Raw genomic sequence first — 17,572 nt, 5'->3', positions numbered from 1 at the left:
CAACTGACTGTTGAATCAGGTCTGACGTGTTCGCTTTCAACCCCAATTACGTTGTCACCCCGCTGCTTAATATTGTAATTGCACATTACCCAACACTTTCTCTTTGCATTTCTCAAAACCTTTTCTGTTACTTAAGATTAATTTGATATGAATTTTGACGTCTCCTCTCAGACTTGAGCCAGATAGGATTGGCAGGTAATTACCAGGGGGGGTATACTGTGTCGGGATAATTGTGTTAGCGATGGTAGAAAGAAAAGAAAAAACCTCAGTAGTCTAATACTACAAGTGTGTTAAGACGCACACTGAGAACTGTGGCTGGGTGATAATTATATGTGATGATTTATCGTCTTTCAGTGAGATCGTGTTTTGATGAAATCATGATATCGTGATACATAATTATGTTTTCAGAAATGATAACGGCACGCGCACACGTCGACTAAAATCTCTCACAAAAATGTGATCTGTAATATTTGAGGATATGTCTTTTGAAAATTGCAGTTTTGGTTTTATGTCATACTTCAATGTGATTAACATAAACTGGATTACGTAACCTGATTTTACATACATGAGCAGATATCATGATACACTATACTGTATATTGAGGAAAAAGTCATCCCTAACTGAGAATTATTTTCAAATACCAGTTGTACAAGGTTGCTGGTGTTGGTTGAAAATAGGATAGAATAGAATGTCTTTATTGTCAAGTACATTTTCACATATACCCCAAATGAATCTGCATTTAACTCATCCTCAGGGGCGGACCTTCCTACAGGCGATATAGGCGGTCGCCTAGAGCGCCACCCAGAGGGGGGCGCCAAAAAAAAAAAAAAAAAAAACTTTTTTTTTAAGTTTTTAAAATTTTTGTTTTTCCTTTTTTTCACTTTTTTTTTTATTTTTTTTTAAAAAAAAAATTCTCTGTGCAGTTTTGGCGCCCCCCTCTATATCTGCAACCATTCTTTTTACATAAAAAAAATTCTAACATAAGGGAAAATGAGCCAAAAATCTAAAACGGTCGGTCGGTCTGAGCCTCAGCTTTAGGTGTTCACAGTCAGAACATGCTAGAGCGCTGTGCATTGATGGGTATCGGTCAAGTGTTTATAGAATTGAGCGTTGAGGAAAGAAATACTAACGTTAGAGAACTATGAAGAGGCAAAAGCCATAAAAAATAATTACAAAAAAAAATAAAAATTGTGCTAGGTCCGCCCCTGCTCATCCTAACTATTTAGGAGCAGTGGGCAGCCACAGTCCAGCGCCCGGGGACCAACTCCAGTTCTAATGCCAGCGCCTTGGTCAAGGGCAATGCCAGGCATGTATTTTATTGTGGTAAAACATGTTGGCTTTTAAAATGTGCTACTAATGCACTAGCCAAGAAATTAAGGCTTTTTAAATGTTCTTGCTGCATAGTGTTTTTAAGTGTTTTTCTCCCCTTGGTTTTGGTATTTGTAACTCTCTAGTAAAGAACACCTTCTAATCTAGGTCATTATACATCTGGTACCAGAGGGAATGCGTTGTTTGCTGTTTCCCCTAGTATACAGTGGGATTCTAATTTTAAGATCTGGTGCGTTCAATGTGTTTGTATTTTCCCCCTGTTAGAAACAAATGAAAATACACGCAGAAGCCATACGCTGTAGTGGATAAGAGGATATTTTAAATCAAGCTTTGTTTAGTTTAGTTTAGTTTATTAGGATTGTTAACATAATTCGGCTATAGGGCGACAATAATGTGGTCAAGAGGCATGGTTTCTATCTTGAGCCTGAAATGGATCTTATGTTTAACCCCATGTTTAAGTACAGATGTGGGTGGTTTGCAATGTTAAAGTACAGAGGTGATTCAATGTTTAAATACAAAGAAAGACCTAGGCAGGTTAAACCATTTTATAGGTATGGACTTCGAACAACTGTGTAAAAATATCCCAGATGAGATATGTGGGAAAAAGGTCCTGAGATGTTTTTGACTGAAGTAAGAAATGTTTAGATAAACTGTGGGTAGCTTCATTCTGTTGGACAACCTGTACTCGCCCTGACCTATGTTCTGTAGTGAGTAAGAGTGTCATAGTATTTGTGTTGACCCCACAGAGAATAATTGAACTACGTCAAAAATATGTTTTTCGTTATCCCAGAGGTGCTGCAGACGGACAGCGGTGTTTCAGAAAAGACAACAAAGATGTAAGGGCTTAGAGCCTACAGGGATACTATCAGCCTGTGAAGCTGAGTATATGTTTCTAGCTAGGACAATGCAAAATGTGTTTATCTAGAGCAACTGCTCGAAGTGATGAAGATAAGGTTATGAATGTATTGTTCAAAATGCAGTAGGTAATTGAAATATATCCTCTATACCGAATATGGTGTTTTTGAAGAATGGGTGTTCTGTCAAAACCGTTTAAAATGATGAACATTGTGTATATATGGAGACTGTTGTTTATAAGGACAACCAGGTGACCGTTGTGATTACTAGGATCCCAATGTGTCAATATAGATGTAAACATGTCATTATAAATAATATCATCTCATCAGGTATGCCATCAAATAAGAAAGAATGACGGACGAGTAATAGATACTATGAGGGAGCCTGTTTTCAAATTAAAATTGAAGGAATTTGCAAAGGTCATGTTCAATGTGACGATATTGACTGTCATACCCTATGGATGTTTTTGGGATTATATATTATTTCCTTTGTTAAATGTTTTCCCCAGAAGTCAGCCAGTATGCTAATGCAAACCTAAGTGGGAGTGTTGAGATCAGAGGCTATGTGTAGGATTGTTAGTAACTGTCTAACTGTACATAGATAGATAGATAGATAGATAGATAGATAGATAGATAGATAGATAGATAGATAGATAGATAGATAGATAGATGGATAGATGGATAGATGGATAGATGGATAGATGGATAGATGGATAGATAAATAGATACTTTATTAATCCCCTTGGGGAAATTCAGGGTATCTCGCAGCTCACACAGTATACAGACATTGACTGTTCTCATTCAGTTATTACACGTTATGTCTGCATCATGAATTAAAAATAAGCACATGATAAAATTCAATTAAATCATATCCATCAATATTAATAGGAGCGTGATTAGATAAAAAGCAGGTGTATAAAACAGTGTATAAAAACAGGTGTAAAAACAGGTGTGTGGGTCAGAGGTCAAGGTCCCCCGCACTATATTACGCTGTTGTACAGTCTGATGGCTGTGGGGACAAAGGACCTCCTGTGCCGCTCAGTCCATGAGTGCAGGGAGATGAGCCGTCCGCTGCGACTGCTGCTCTGCCCCACCAGGGTGTGGTGGAGAGGGTGGTTGGTATTGCCCATGATGGCCAGCAGCTTGCTCTGCGTGCGGCTCTCCACCACGGTCCCCAGTGGGTCCAGTCTCCTCCCCACCACTGAGCCAGCCTTTTTCACCAGCTTATCCAGCCGCCTGGCATCCCTGGCCGTGGTATTACCACCCCAGCAGACAGCGGCATAGAGGAGCACACTTTACACTGCCTGATAGAACATGAACAACATTTCCCCACACACATTAAAAGACCTGAGCCTCCTAAGGAAGAACAGCCGGCTCTGTCCTTTCTTGTAGAGCGCTTCCGCGTTTGCAGCCCAGGCCAACTTATCGTCTAGGTGCACACCTAAATATTTGTATGTCTGCACCGTCGCAATGTTGTTTCCCCGTATGCTGACTGGTTGCAGAGGTGGTTTTCGACCTGCGGAAATCCAGTACCATCTCCTTGGTCTTTTTTTGCGTTCAGGAGAAGGCCGTTCCGTTCGCTCCAGTCGCTGAAGGCTCCCACCTGGTCCCTGTACTCTCCCCTCCTGTCCCTTCCTCACACACGCCACAATCGCTGTGTCGTCCGAGTATTTTTTGGACGTGGCAAGACTCATAAAAATACAAGCGGAAAACACACAGCCGGTGGAATAAAGAGAACAGAACATGGGTGGCAACGACTTATGTCAATAACTCAAGTAGCAACATGGTTGAGGTGTTTGAAGTACTGTAAGTGCTCCTGGGTAATAAATGGTTAGTGTGTTATTTTCTCTCTCCTCCGAGCACCGAAAGAGACATTGATAGGCTGCCCGAGCCCGTTCTTAACCTTGTTACCAAACCCATAGAGAAGCAATTCCTATCACTTTGCCCAAAACTACCCTTATTTTCCTTATCTGTGTGTGTGTGTGCGTGTTAACACACGCTTCGGGTGTTTCTCCTCTCCTGAACCTTAAAGGTATTCTGACATGGGCTTTTTAACTCAATTTCAAATTGCACCAATGGAACAACTGGAGAGAGAGAGAGAGAGAGAGAGAGAGAGAGAGAGAGAGAGAGAGAGAGAGAGACAGACAGACAGACAGACAGACAGACAGACAGACAGACAGACAGACAGACAGACAGAGAGAGAGAGAGAGAGAGAGAGAGAGAGAGAGAGAGAGAGAGAGAGAGAGAGAGAGAGAGAGAGAGAGAGAGAGAGAGAGAGAGAGAGATAGAGAGAGAGAGAGAGATTTTTTTCAAGTCCCTATTTCACTTCAGTGTGGTATAGTGGGTAGGAGTGTCTCCAGAGAGGCACTGTTGTATTATCCTTTTCATTCCTAGATATATGAGATAATGATAACTGAACGTAGAATATTCAGTGTTCCAACTAGTTATGTCACAATTACCGGCAGAGATAACTTGACGCGTTCCAGCCAATCAGCAATACCAACTGAGTCATGTGACTAAGTTGCCCCCCTACCTGCGCAAGCTGCTGCACTAAAATGGCGAAACCATGACACTCCCCTGACTAAAGGTAGTTTCAAACAAAAACGGCTGGATGTAATTTTTGAGTCTTTCACGTTTTACATATCTAGCTTTGGCATGGATTGATTGTTTAGATGATTTAGCTCGCTAGCATGGCTAACAAATGCAAATATATTGTAGTCTGCCCCATTGTTCTGACCAGGATTACGTTTATTTTGCCCCCTTGATGTGGGCACACTGAGTCTGATGTATACAGCGAACAGGTCTATTCGCTGATGGGTCACAGTATAACCACCTATCAGCCTTATTACTATTGAAATTTATTAAGTGATGGGTCACAGTATAACCATAACCATATTATGCCTTTTTTTTTAATCTGGTTGCATCCAATTTACTTTATCAAGTGAATTATTACTAATTCACCATACCTACTCCGTGGAAATGATTGATTTTGCTCAAGATAAGTGAAAGCTACGGTAGAAATAGATGCTGAGGTGGGAGATTTTTTTCTGTGTTGCTTGTGTGCGTGACTGTGTTCCACTTAAACCCTTTTCGGACATGCACTCGGGACAATACGTGGAGAATCAGGTGCATGCATTGCCTGGAGTTGCCATACCACATTATGGAAATACTGCGCTTGGTTTAGGTGATGGGTGGCACCGTAGAGCAGGGGCCTGGCGCAGAAAGCCCCACCTCCGCCTGTGTACAGAAGATGATCATTTTAAATATGTATTCAAATGGAATGTAACTCGACATCTCCAAGTCCAAGACCAGAACTTAAAAATAGCTAATCTTACAAACTCTTGTTGTGGGTTAATAATTAATTGAAACCTAATAGGTATTATTCATCATTATTTTTTTATTAATTTCACATTTCACCTACTATCTGTGGAAATTGTTTTGCATTCAAGTCAAGTCAAGTCAAGTCAAGAGTTTTAATTGTCACAGCATACAAGTATACAATGAAATGCGGGTGGTCTTGCCCGCGACGATGTGCAATACAGTGGTACAACATATAATAGAATCCAATAAAAATACAGTGGTACAACATATAATAGAATTCAATAAAAAAAAAACATTGTGCAATAAACAGGTAACATGGTGTGACATCTCGGTATCTGTACATAGTATTTACAGAGCATATAGGACATGCTAGGTAGCTTTAGTAGTGCAATACACTGTTCCTGTTGTTATACTAATTTAAAGTGGCCTTTCCTCTTGGCCATAAGAGTGCGTGTGTGCGGCATGAGTGTTAAAGTGGCTGCTAGTGTGTGAGCGTGCACAGCGTGCGTGTCGTGTGTGTGCTTGTGTGTGCTTGTGTGTGGATAGTTCAGTTTCTGTGGCACTCAATGTTCATTGTTCAAGGCTCTGATGGCCTGGGGGAAGAAGCTGAGCCTAAGCCTCTCCGTCCTAGTAGCTGGGGTTCGCAGGCGTCTGCCTGACCTCAGCAGCTGGAACAGGCTGTTATTGGGGTGGTGGGGGTCTTTCATTATTATGCAGGCTCTGGATTTGCACCTCTTGTTGTATAGAACCTGCAGGGTAGGTAGCGCAATACCCGTGGTACGCTCGGCTGAGCGCACCACTCTCTGTAGGGCCTTCTTGTCCTGTGCCGTGCTGTTCCCATACCAGGCAGTGATGTTTCCGGTCAAGATGCTCTCTACAGCTCCTGAGTAGAAGGACTGGAGTATCTTCCCCGATACTCTGAACTTCCTTAACTGTCTCAGGTGGTAGAGGTGCTGCTTCGCTTTCTTTACTACTGTGTCTATGTGTGTTGACCATGTCAGATCATCTGAGATGTGGACCCCCAGGTACTTGAAGCTGCTCACCCTGTCCACGGTAGCCCCGTTAATCATCAGTGGTGATTAACTGATATAGTAGTATAATAGTCCAAGACCGGTTAAGCCTACAATTGCTAATCTTACAAACTCTTGTGATATATGTAATTTAAAAAAATAAATCTAATAAGCCAATTATCCATAAATTATGCCTCCTTACCCACATTTTAAACAGCCCTTATTGTATTCATTGAGATGCGAAATTAACAGAAGTGCAATTACAACATATTAAGCTGGTATGCACAAATTGAATAGATAAACAAAATTACCAATTAAGGACCTCAGGAAATAATACCTTTTGTGCGTATTATTTGACTGTTAACACATTGAGCGCCAGATGGCGCTGTGGGTGTATGGCCGTTTGTGCCAGCGCTGTAATGCAATGGGGGTAGATGCCGGTGTTTGTAGTGCTAAAACTATATTAAATATTATAGCTATGGTTCTAATAACAACGTCGATTGTCAGTGAGTTTATTCCGGTCAACATGCAAAAAACAGATTCGTTTTTCATCCATACATTTCCGTTTTATACCATGGTGAATATGAGTATAGTTTTAGAGTGATCCTGTGTAATCCCAGGAAACTCCGTCAAACAGCGCTTTACTGCATTTTCATTATAAATCGTGCCATTTCTCGCCTGATTATTGAATCAATCTGAAATCAACGCTAGATTATCGGTATTATGTTTCATCATGGATGCACGAAAGGGGGGGGGGGGAAGCCGGCCATCCGTGCTTTGATCGCAGCCAACGGGACACGGCCCACACACACACCACAGACACATGCTGCGATCGTGGGGAAAAAATTCTCGGATCAACGCAAGATTGATAATATATAGTCCTTACCTTGTCTATAATGTACTGCAAAAAGAATAATCCAATTATCTGATCGCCTTTCCAAATACTGGTCGCGGTCGTGTGTCCAACATTATCCACCAAAGAAAATTAACGGGGGGCGGGGACACTGTCTGATCACACAAACACACTTACACTTTATATTTATTGATAAAGGATTTGCACTACAACTCGTACACCTACTGTGAATTAGGGCTGGGCGATATAACGATAACGATAAATATCGCGATATATTTTAATAATCGATATCGAATATCGAAATTTAAAAAAAAATGTTCATTGTTCAAGGCTCTGATGGCCTGGGGGAAGAAGCTGAGCCTAAGCCTCTCCGTCCTAGTAGCTGGGGTTCGCAGGCGTCTGCCTGACCTCAGCAGCTGGAACAGGCTGTTATTGGGGTGGTGGGGGTCTTTCATTATTATGCAGGCTCTGGATTTGCACCTCTTGTTGTATAGAACCTGCAGGGTAGGTAGCGCAATACCCGTGGTACGCTCGGCTGAGCGCACCACTCTCTGTAGGGCCTTCTTGTCCTGTGCCGTGCTGTTCCCATACCAGGCAGTGATGTTTCCGGTCAAGATGCTCTCTACAGCTCCTGAGTAGAAGGACTGGAGTATCTTCCCCGATACTCTGAACTTCCTTAACTGTCTCAGGTGGTAGAGGTGCTGCTTCGCTTTCTTTACTACTGTGTCTATGTGTGTTGACCATGTCAGATAGGGATGTCCCGATCCGATCACGTGATCGGGATCGGCGCCGATCACATGCTTTTCAGAGGATCGGGATCGGGAAAAAAAATTTAATAAAAATCGGCAGTCAATAAAAGATTTGTATTTTTTTTTTATTCAACAAACATGACCATGTTCACATCTTAAACTCATACGGAGGCCTTAGTTTTGGTTTTAAATTACATATAATATATCATTAATGTATTTATTGTCACACAGAGCAGAATAATTGTCCACAACAAACACATTCCCCTTTAATTTTCACCGTTGCAACAAACATTCCCTTTAATTTAGACGCTACACGCGACCACATCACAACAACAACACGTCGCTCCCGAAACACTGTTATCCACTCACTTGAGCAGCTAGAGGTTTGGAAGTTGGAACTAAGCATTTTAAAACAGCAATTGCAATGTTTGCAAGGACGACATTCCGTGTGGAGGAAAAACTCATGAAGCTGGAGCCTGGAGGCGGACTTTTCAGACTAACTTTTCACCTGGATAACGTCAATTATTTGCTGTGACTAAGGATTATCTTCGGCGTTTCAGACCGTAAGTCGAACACTGAATGTATACTAATGTGCAAACATATATTGAAACTTTTAATATTTCTTATGAAGCACATTTCTCAGGGTGAATGTAATAACAAGAGCCGCCGCGCTCGCGCCCCTCCAGGGACTATAGCCAACAGAGGGGCTTGTCTTGCTCCGCCAGTTTCTGACAAAAATGCGTCAAAATTGATTACTAATGTGAAAGATCGGATCGGGAACGATCGGAATCGGTAGATATTTAAAATCACATGATCGGAATCGGATCGGGAGCAAAAAAAGGCGATCGGGACATCCCTAATGTCAGATCATCTGAGATGTGGACCCCAGGTACTTGAAGCTGCTCACCCTGTCCACGGTAGCCCCGTAATCATCAGTGGTGATTAACTGATATAGTAGTATAATAGTCCAAGACCGGTTAAGCCTACAATTGCTAATCTTACAAACTCTTGTGATATATGTAATTTAAAAAAATAATCTAATAAGCAATTATCCATAAATATGCCTCCTTACCCACATTTTAAACAGCCCTTATTGTATTCATTGAGATGCGAAATTAACAGAAGTGCAATTACAACATATTAAGCTGGTATGCACAAATTGAAAAGATAAACAAAATTACCAATTAAGGACCTCAGGAAATAATACCTTTTGTGCGTATTATTTGACTGTTAACACATTGAGCGCCAGATGGCGCTGTGGGTGTATGGCCGTTTGTGCCAGCGCTGTAATGCAATGGGGGTAGATGCCGGTGTTTGTAGTGCTAAAACTATATTAAATATTATAGCTATGGATCTAATAACAACGTCGATTGTCAGTGAGTTTATTCCGGTCAACATGCAAAAAACAGATTCGTTTTTCATCCATACATTTCCGTTTTATACCATGGTGAATATGAGTATAGTTTTAGAGTGATCCTGTGTAATCCCAGGAAACTCCGTCAAACAGCGCTTTACTGCATTTTCATTATAAATCGTGCCATTTCTCGCCTGATTATTGAATCAATCTGAAATCAACGCTAGATTATCGGTATTATGTTTCATCATGGATGCACGAAAGGGGGGGGGGGAAGCCGGCCATCCGTGCTTTGATCGCAGCCAACGGGACACGGCCCACACACACACCACAGACACATGCTGCGATCGTGGGGAAAAAATTCTCGGATCAACGCAAGATTGATAATATATAGTCTTACCTTGTCTATAATGTACTGCAAAAGAATAATCCAATTATCTGATCGCCTTTCCAAATACTGGTCGCGGTCGTGTGTCCAACATTATCCACCAAAGAAAATTAACGGGGGGCGGGGACACTGTCTGATCACACAAACCACTTACACTTTATATTTATTGATAAAGGATTTGCACTACAACTCGTACACTACTGTGAATTAGGCTGGGCGATAACGATAACGATTAATATCGCGATATATTTTAATAATCGATATCGAATATCGAAATTTAAAAAAAAATCGAAAAAAATCGTCAGAGACAGTGGACAGACTTGTCTTTCTTGCCTGCAACTTAAAGTAATGGCTTTGCTTCTCTTGTCCATTTATTTTGTTTGCTTTCTAATTTAAAATACATTTTGAAACCGTCTGTACACAGTAGGCTATGTTTGCTAGCAGAACTAGACTCCAGTCACGAGTCACAGTGCACATGTGCGGTGGTTTGTCCACCAAAAAAGCGCCAAAAGATCGAAAATAAACTAGCAGAGCCAGAACTGTTCAACTCTCTGGAGCCACAGCCAGCAGAGAAGCCGGTTTACTTTAGCTTTTAACCAGCTGCAGCCTGAGAACTGGAGTGTGAGGGGATGTAACACTAAAGATGGCGGCAATGACAAAGATTGCTGAAATGTTTTTTTTTTTTTTTTTAATTTTTTTATACTTATAACAATTCGATAATTATCGATATCGAGAAATAAAATAAAATTATCATATCGTTATCGCGATATGATTTTTTTCCATATCGCCCAGCCCTACTGTGAATGTACCCAAATTGCACCTCGTCCCATTTCTCCATTTCTGCCTTGCACTATATAGTATTGTATATTAGTACACTGCACAGTATTGTATATTGTATGGTAACTACGTCTATTCTGCATCGAACATTTACATATGTCTAAACTGAACACTGTGACTTTTTTTTTTTTCTTTTACTTCTAATTTACTATGTTTATTTCATACTTATCTTGTCTTGCACAGTCTCTGGAGCGCAACAGTAAGAAGCATTTTGTACAAAGTATTCTGTACTTCTGTATGACAACTATTAAAGAAACTTGAAACTTGAACTTGAACTTGTTGATGCATCTGTTGTAACCGCTTGTCTTGCTGGAGTGTTTAGACCCACCTGCATGCTGCAGCTCGGCCAGGAAAACAAACACTCGTTCCAAATGGAGTGCAATAGCATCCGCAAGGCATTAGGTGGCGGTATCAGACCGCTCCAGTCTCAGACAGAGTGTCACACAGTCCTACAGCACAGCAGGATGAATTATGAATGGAAATAGCGAATAAAATAAATAACAATCATAATAACGAGTATACTCGTTGTGGGCGTCCAACGATTGGCGGGCTATAACGAGTTAACTTGTCATTGGCAATTAATGTGTTAAGCAGCACTCTTAGTCCTTTCACCCAACTAGATGTAACTGGTGGGCAAATCAGAGCAGCTACCCATGTATATTATGCAATATTTCAAAAGGCTATCTGAAATGGCTTGATTTAGTTGATATCCAGGGGGAGGGACATCAAAGGGGTTTAGTGATCATTTTCACAACAACAGTTCTGCCATTTTGGGGATTGTATGTCAACATACTGTACCTTCCGTAAAATAATGCAATGCGATTGGAAAGATGTCCATTGTATTGAATCTTCTCTAGGCCTACTGTATATCTTCACACATTTATCTAAAATCAATTGCAGAGGGAATAACAATGTGGCTGAGAGCCGCCTCGTACTGTGTGTACACTACTTACAAAAATGAAAGAGACAACACAAGAAAGAATATGCACGCTTCAACTAACTAAGAAAAGTAGCCAGACACTGTGTAGCTAGTTAGGAGGAAATAAATCCTACGCTCAGCTGGAAGACTGAGTGGTTTTAAATGTTTGATGTGACTGGAACCCTCTCTCTCTCTCTCTCTCCTCTCTCTCTCTCTCTCTCTCTCTCTCTCTCTCTCTCTCCTCTCTCTCTCTCTCTCTCTCTCTCTCTCTCTCTCTCTCTCTCTCTCTTCTCTCTCTCTCTCTCTCTCTCTCTCTCTCTCTCTCTCTCTCTCTCTCTCTCTCTCTCTCTCTCTCTCTCTCTCTCTCTCTCTCTCTCTCTCTCTCTCTCTCTCTCTCTCTCTCTCTCTCTCTCTCTCTCTCTCTCTCTCTCTCTCTCTCTCTCTCTGTGACAGACATCATCTGCCTGCATCAAGTCAGCTGCTAAAATGGAATCAAATTAGAACCTTCCCTCACAAAAACAGACAAGCCTCGGCGCACATCAGCCGGTTGACCGCTGGTTCAGCACGTTGCGCAACATGACATGGATGATCTACGCAAACTCACAGCTGACACCCCTCAGACCTCACACAGGTGTGGTTGGACGGGACAGCGCCGGACGGGCGGGAACCCGTTTTCCAGTAGATGTAGTGTTTCAGTATGACAGCACTGGTACAGTCCTCCAGGACATTACTGCGTTAAGGCACATTCAAATTGAAGTTCACCCATACGGAAAAAGATTATAAGAAACATAGAATTCTGACTTCAGACTGTTTCACAGGAAAGTCATCATTTCTGCCTTAAAGATATCATTACCTTACTCATTTCATCTAGGTTTTCTTTCCCGCAGTCCATGTGCACCGCTGGCTACAGCAGGGTATGTGCAGCAAATTACAGACTCTCATTCACAGACACAGAGGAATCATTCACTCAATCAGCACGGAAAATTGTGGTTACTTACTCACTCAGTCACTCAGTCACTCAGTTGGTCTGAACTCGCCAAATTGCCCACAAATTGTGGTTTTGTGGGTATTGTCCAGTTGTTGCTGTATGTGGTCACTCACTCACTCAGTCACGGACCAATTGTGACTTGCTCTATAATTTTCAGTCACATTGACAAACATATTTAGAGTTTCTTAGCTTTCTAATGATATCAATAGTGTCTTTGTACTCCAAATACTAAGCAAGACACGGCACATTATGTAATGATTGTCACCGAACCATGGTTTTGAGAAAAGTCTCCAATGTTAGCAATACGTTTTGAGGCATTTATTCAAATTAATAAGAATCATAAAACAAATTAATCTAGACATGTTTGCAAAAACACATACACATTATCTCTTTGTCACTTGCACACATCAATGCAGTGGCGGACTGGCCATCGGGACGTTCGGGAGGAATCCCCATGGGCCGGAACCAAAGTGGGCCGGTGTGTGGGTCAGTGTGTGGGCCAGTGTGTGGGCCAGTGTGTTGGCCAGTGTGTGAGTCGGTGTGTGGGCCACTAATGTGGGCCAGTGTGTGGGCCAGTGTGTGGGCCACTGTGTGAGTCGGTGTGTGGGCCACTAATGTGGGCCAGTGTGTGGGCCAGTGTGTGAGTCGGTGTGTGTGCCACTAATGTGGGCCAGTGTGTGGGCCGGTGTGTGGGCCAGTATGTGGGCCGGTGTGTAGGCCGGTGTGTGGGCCAGTGTGTGAGTCGGTGTGTGGGCCACTAATGTGGGACAGTGTGTGGGCCAGTGTGTGGGCCAGTGTGTGGGCCAGTGTGTGGGCCGGTGGGTGGGCCGGTGTGTGGGCCAGTATGTGGGCCAGTGTGTGGGCCGGTGTGTGGGCCAGTGTGTGAGTCGGTGTGTGGGCCACTAATGTGGGACAGTGTGTGGGCCACTAATGTGGGCCACTAATGTGGGCCAGTGTGTGAGTCGGTGTGTGGACCAGTAATGTGGGCCAGTGTGTGGGCCGGTGTGTGGGCCAGTATGTGGGCCAGTGTGTGGGCCGGTGTGTGGGCCAGTGTGTGGGCCGGTGTGTGGGCCACTAATGTGGGCCAGTGTGTGGGCCGGTGTGTGGGCCGGTGTGTGGGCCGGTGTGTGGGACAGTGTGTGGGCCAGTGTGTGGGCCACTAATGTGGGCCAGTGTGTGAGTCGGTGTGTGGGCCACTAATGTGGGCCAGTGTGTGGGCCAGTGTGTGAGCCAGTGTGTGAGTCGGTGTGTGGGTCGGTGTGTGTGCCAGTAATGTGGGCCAGTGTGTGGGGCGGTGTGTGGACCAGTATGTGGGCCGGTGTGTGGGCCAGTATGTGGGCCAGTGTGTGGGGCGGTGTGTGGACCAGTATGTGGGCCGGTGTGTGGGCCAGTATGTGGGCCGGTGTGTGGGCCAGTATGTGGGCCAGTGTGTGGGCCGGTGTGTGGGCCAGTGTGTGGGCCAGTGTGTTGGCCAGTGTGTGAGTCGGTGTGTGGGCCACTAATGTGGGCCAGTGTGTGGGCCAGTGTGTGGGCCAGTGTGTGAGTCGGTGTGTGGGCCACTAATGTGGGCCAGTGTGTGGGCCAGTGTGTGAGTCGGTGTGTGTGCCAGTAATGTGGGCCAGTGTGTGGGCCGGTGTGTGGGCCAGTATGTGGGCCGGTGTGTAGGCCGGTGTGTGGGCCAGTGTGTGAGTCGGTGTGTGGGCCACTAATGTGGGACAGTGTGTGGGCCAGTGTGTGGGCCAGTGTGTGGGCCAGTGTGTGGGCCGGTGGGTGGGCCGGTGTGTGGGCCAGTATGTGGGCCAGTGTGTGGGCCGGTGTGTGGGCCAGTGTGTGAGTCGGTGTGTGGGCCACTAATGTGGGACAGTGTGTGGGCCACTAATGTGGGCCACTAATGTGGGCCAGTGTGTGAGTCGGTGTGTGGGCCACTAATGTGGGCCAGTGTGTGGGCCAGTGTGTGAGTCGGTGTGTGTGCCACTAATGTGGGCCAGTGTGTGGGCCGGTGTGTGGGCCAGTATGTGGGCCGGTGTGTAGGCCGGTGTGTGGGCCAGTGTGTGAGTCGGTGTGTGGGCCACTAATGTGGGACAGTGTGTGGGCCAGTGTGTGGGCCAGTGTGTGGGCCAGTGTGTGGGCCGGTGGGTGGGCCGGTGTGTGGGCCAGTATGTGGGCCAGTGTGTGGGCCGGTGTGTGGGCCAGTGTGTGAGTCGGTGTGTGGGCCACTAATGTGGGACAGTGTGTGGGCCACTAATGTGGGCCACTAATGTGGGCCAGTGTGTGAGTCGGTGTGTGGACCAGTAATGTGGGCCAGTGTGTGGGCCGGTGTGTGGGCCAGTATGTGGGCCAGTGTGTGGGCCGGTGTGTGGGCCAGTGTGTGGGCCGGTGTGTGGGCCACTAATGTGGGCCAGTGTGTGGGCCGGTGTGTGGGCCGGTGTGTGGGCCGGTGTGTGGGACAGTGTGTGGGCCAGTGTGTGGGCCACTAATGTGGGCCAGTGTGTGAGTCGGTGTGTGGGCCACTAATGTGGGCCAGTGTGTGGGCCAGTGTGTGAGCCAGTGTGTGAGTCGGTGTGTGGGTCGGTGTGTGTGCCAGTAATGTGGGCCAGTGTGTGGGGCGGTGTGTGGACCAGTATGTGGGCCGGTGTGTGGGCCAGTATGTGGGCCAGTGTGTGGGGCGGTGTGTGGACCAGTATGTGGGCCGGTGTGTGGGCCAGTATGTGGGCCGGTGTGTGGGCCAGTATGTGGGCCAGTGTGTGGGCCGGTGTGTGGGCCAGTGTGTGGGCCAGTGTGTTGGCCAGTGTGTGAGTCGGTGTGTGGGCCACTAATGTGGGCCAGTGTGTGGGCCAGTGTGTGGGCCAGTGTGTGAGTCGGTGTGTGGGCCACTAATGTGGGCCAGTGTGTGGGCCAGTGTGTGAGTCGGTGTGTGTGCCAGTAATGTGGGCCAGTGTGTGGGCCGGTGTGTGGGCCAGTATGTGGGCCGGTGTGTAGGCCGGTGTGTGGGCCAGTGTGTGAGTCGGTGTGTGGGCCACTAATGTGGGACAGTGTGTGGGCCAGTGTGTGGGCCAGTGTGTGGGCCAGTGTGTGGGCCGGTGGGTGGGCCGGTGTGTGGGCCAGTATGTGGGCCAGTGTGTGGGCCGGTGTGTGGGCCAGTGTGTGAGTCGGTGTGTGGGCCACTAATGTGGGACAGTGTGTGGGCCACTAATGTGGGCCACTAATGTGGGCCAGTGTGTGAGTCGGTGTGTGGACCAGTAATGTGGGCCAGTGTGTGGGCCGGTGTGTGGGCCAGTATGTGGGCCAGTGTGTGGGCCGGTGTGTGGGCCAGTGTGTGGGCCGGTGTGTGGGCCACTAATGTGGGCCAGTGTGTGAGTCGGTGTGTGGGCCGGTGTGTGGGCCACTAATGTGGGCCAGTGTGTGGGCCGGTGTGTGGGCCGGTGTGTGGGACAGTGTGTGGGCCAGTGTGTGGGCCACTAATGTGGGCCAGTGTGTGAGTCGGTGTGTGGGCCACTAATGTGGGCCAGTGTGTGGGCCAGTGTGTGAGCCAGTGTGTGAGTCGGTGTGTGGGTCGGTGTGTGTGCCAGTAATGTGGGCCAGTGTGTGGGGCGGTGTGTGGACCAGTATGTGGGCCGGTGTGTGGGCCAGTATGTGGGCCAGTGTGTGGGGCGGTGTGTGGACCAGTATGTGGGCCGGTGTGTGGGCCAGTATGTGGGCCAGTGTGTGGGCCGGTGTGTGGGCCAGTGTGTGAGTCGGTGTGTGGGCCACTAATGTGGGCCAGTGTGTGGGCCGGTGTGTGGGCCAGTATGTGGGCCGGTGTGTGGGCCAGTATGTGGGCCAGTGTGTGGGCCGGTGTGTGGGCCAGTGTGTGAGTCGGTGTGTGGGCCACTAATGTGGGACAGTGTGTGGGCCACTAATGTGGGCCACTAATGTGGGCCAGTGTGTGAGTCGGTGTGTGGACCAGTAATGTGGGCCAGTGTGTGGGCCGGTGTGTGGGCCAGTATGTGGGCCAGTGTGTGGGCCGGTGTGTGGGCCAGTGTGTGGGCCGGTGTGTGGGCCACTAATGTGGGCCAGTGTGTGGGCCGGTGTGTGGGCCGGTGTGTGGGACAGTGTGTGGGCCAGTGTGTGGGCCACTAATGTGGGCCAGTGTGTGAGTCGGTGTGTGGGCCACTAATGTGGGCCAGTGTGTGGGCCAGTGTGTGAGCCAGTGTGTGAGTCGGTGTGTGGGTCGGTGTGTGTGCCAGTAATGTGGGCCAGTGTGTGGGGCGGTGTGTGGACCAGTATGTGGGCCGGTGTGTGGGCCAGTATGTGGGCCAGTGTGTGGGGCGGTGTGTGGACCAGTATGTGGGCCGGTGTGTGGGCCAGTATGTGGGCCAGTGTGTGGGCCGGTGTGTGGGCCAGTGTGTGAGTCGGTGTGTGGGCCACTAATGTGGGCCAGTGTGTGGGCCGGTGTGTGGGCCAGTATGTGGGCCGGTGTGTGGGCCAGTATGTGGGCCAGTGTGTGGGCCGGTGTGTGGGCCAGTATGTGGGCCGGTGTGTGGGCCAGTATGTGGGCCAGTGTGTGGGCCGGTGTGTGGGCCAGTGTGTGAGTCGGTGTGTGGGCCACTAATGTGGGCCAGTGTGTGGGCCGGTGTGTGGGCCAGTATGTGGGCCGGTGTGTGGGCCAGTATGTGGGCCAGTGTGTGGGCCGGTGTGTGGGACAGTGTGTGGGCCAGTGTGTGGGCCAGTGTGTGGGCCGGCAATAAAACAATAAACAAGTTGCATAAACTAAATCAGATTAAAAATGATCACAGTTCTGGTTTGCCTTAAGATGCAGTTTAAGATGGGTCTTGAACATGGAGTATGTAGGGCACTCTCTAATCACAACTGGTAGGCTATTCCAGTAGTTACCACCTTTTGATTTGAAATCTTTATTTCGAACATGCAATGAATACAAACAAACAATAACAAAAGCAAAACACAACTCAATCTACATGTTCGAAGAGGAG

The 17,572-nt window shown here is 46.8% G+C and overlaps 1 protein-coding gene across 1 annotated transcript in view; it reads right to left on the bottom strand.

Moving 5' to 3' along the window:
- The window catches only part of LOC311225679 (glypican-6-like), a 633,700-nt gene that overhangs the window by 339,089 nt on the left and 277,039 nt on the right, over positions 1-17,572 (bottom strand). The window lies entirely within an intron of this gene.

This window comes from Notolepis coatsorum (genome assembly GCF_963971535.1).
Source record: "Notolepis coatsorum genome assembly, chromosome: 3".
NCBI lineage: Eukaryota > Metazoa > Chordata > Actinopteri > Aulopiformes > Paralepididae > Notolepis > Notolepis coatsorum.
The sequence above is the reverse complement of the archived record's forward strand: the minus strand, read 5'-3'. Positions and strand labels throughout refer to the sequence as shown.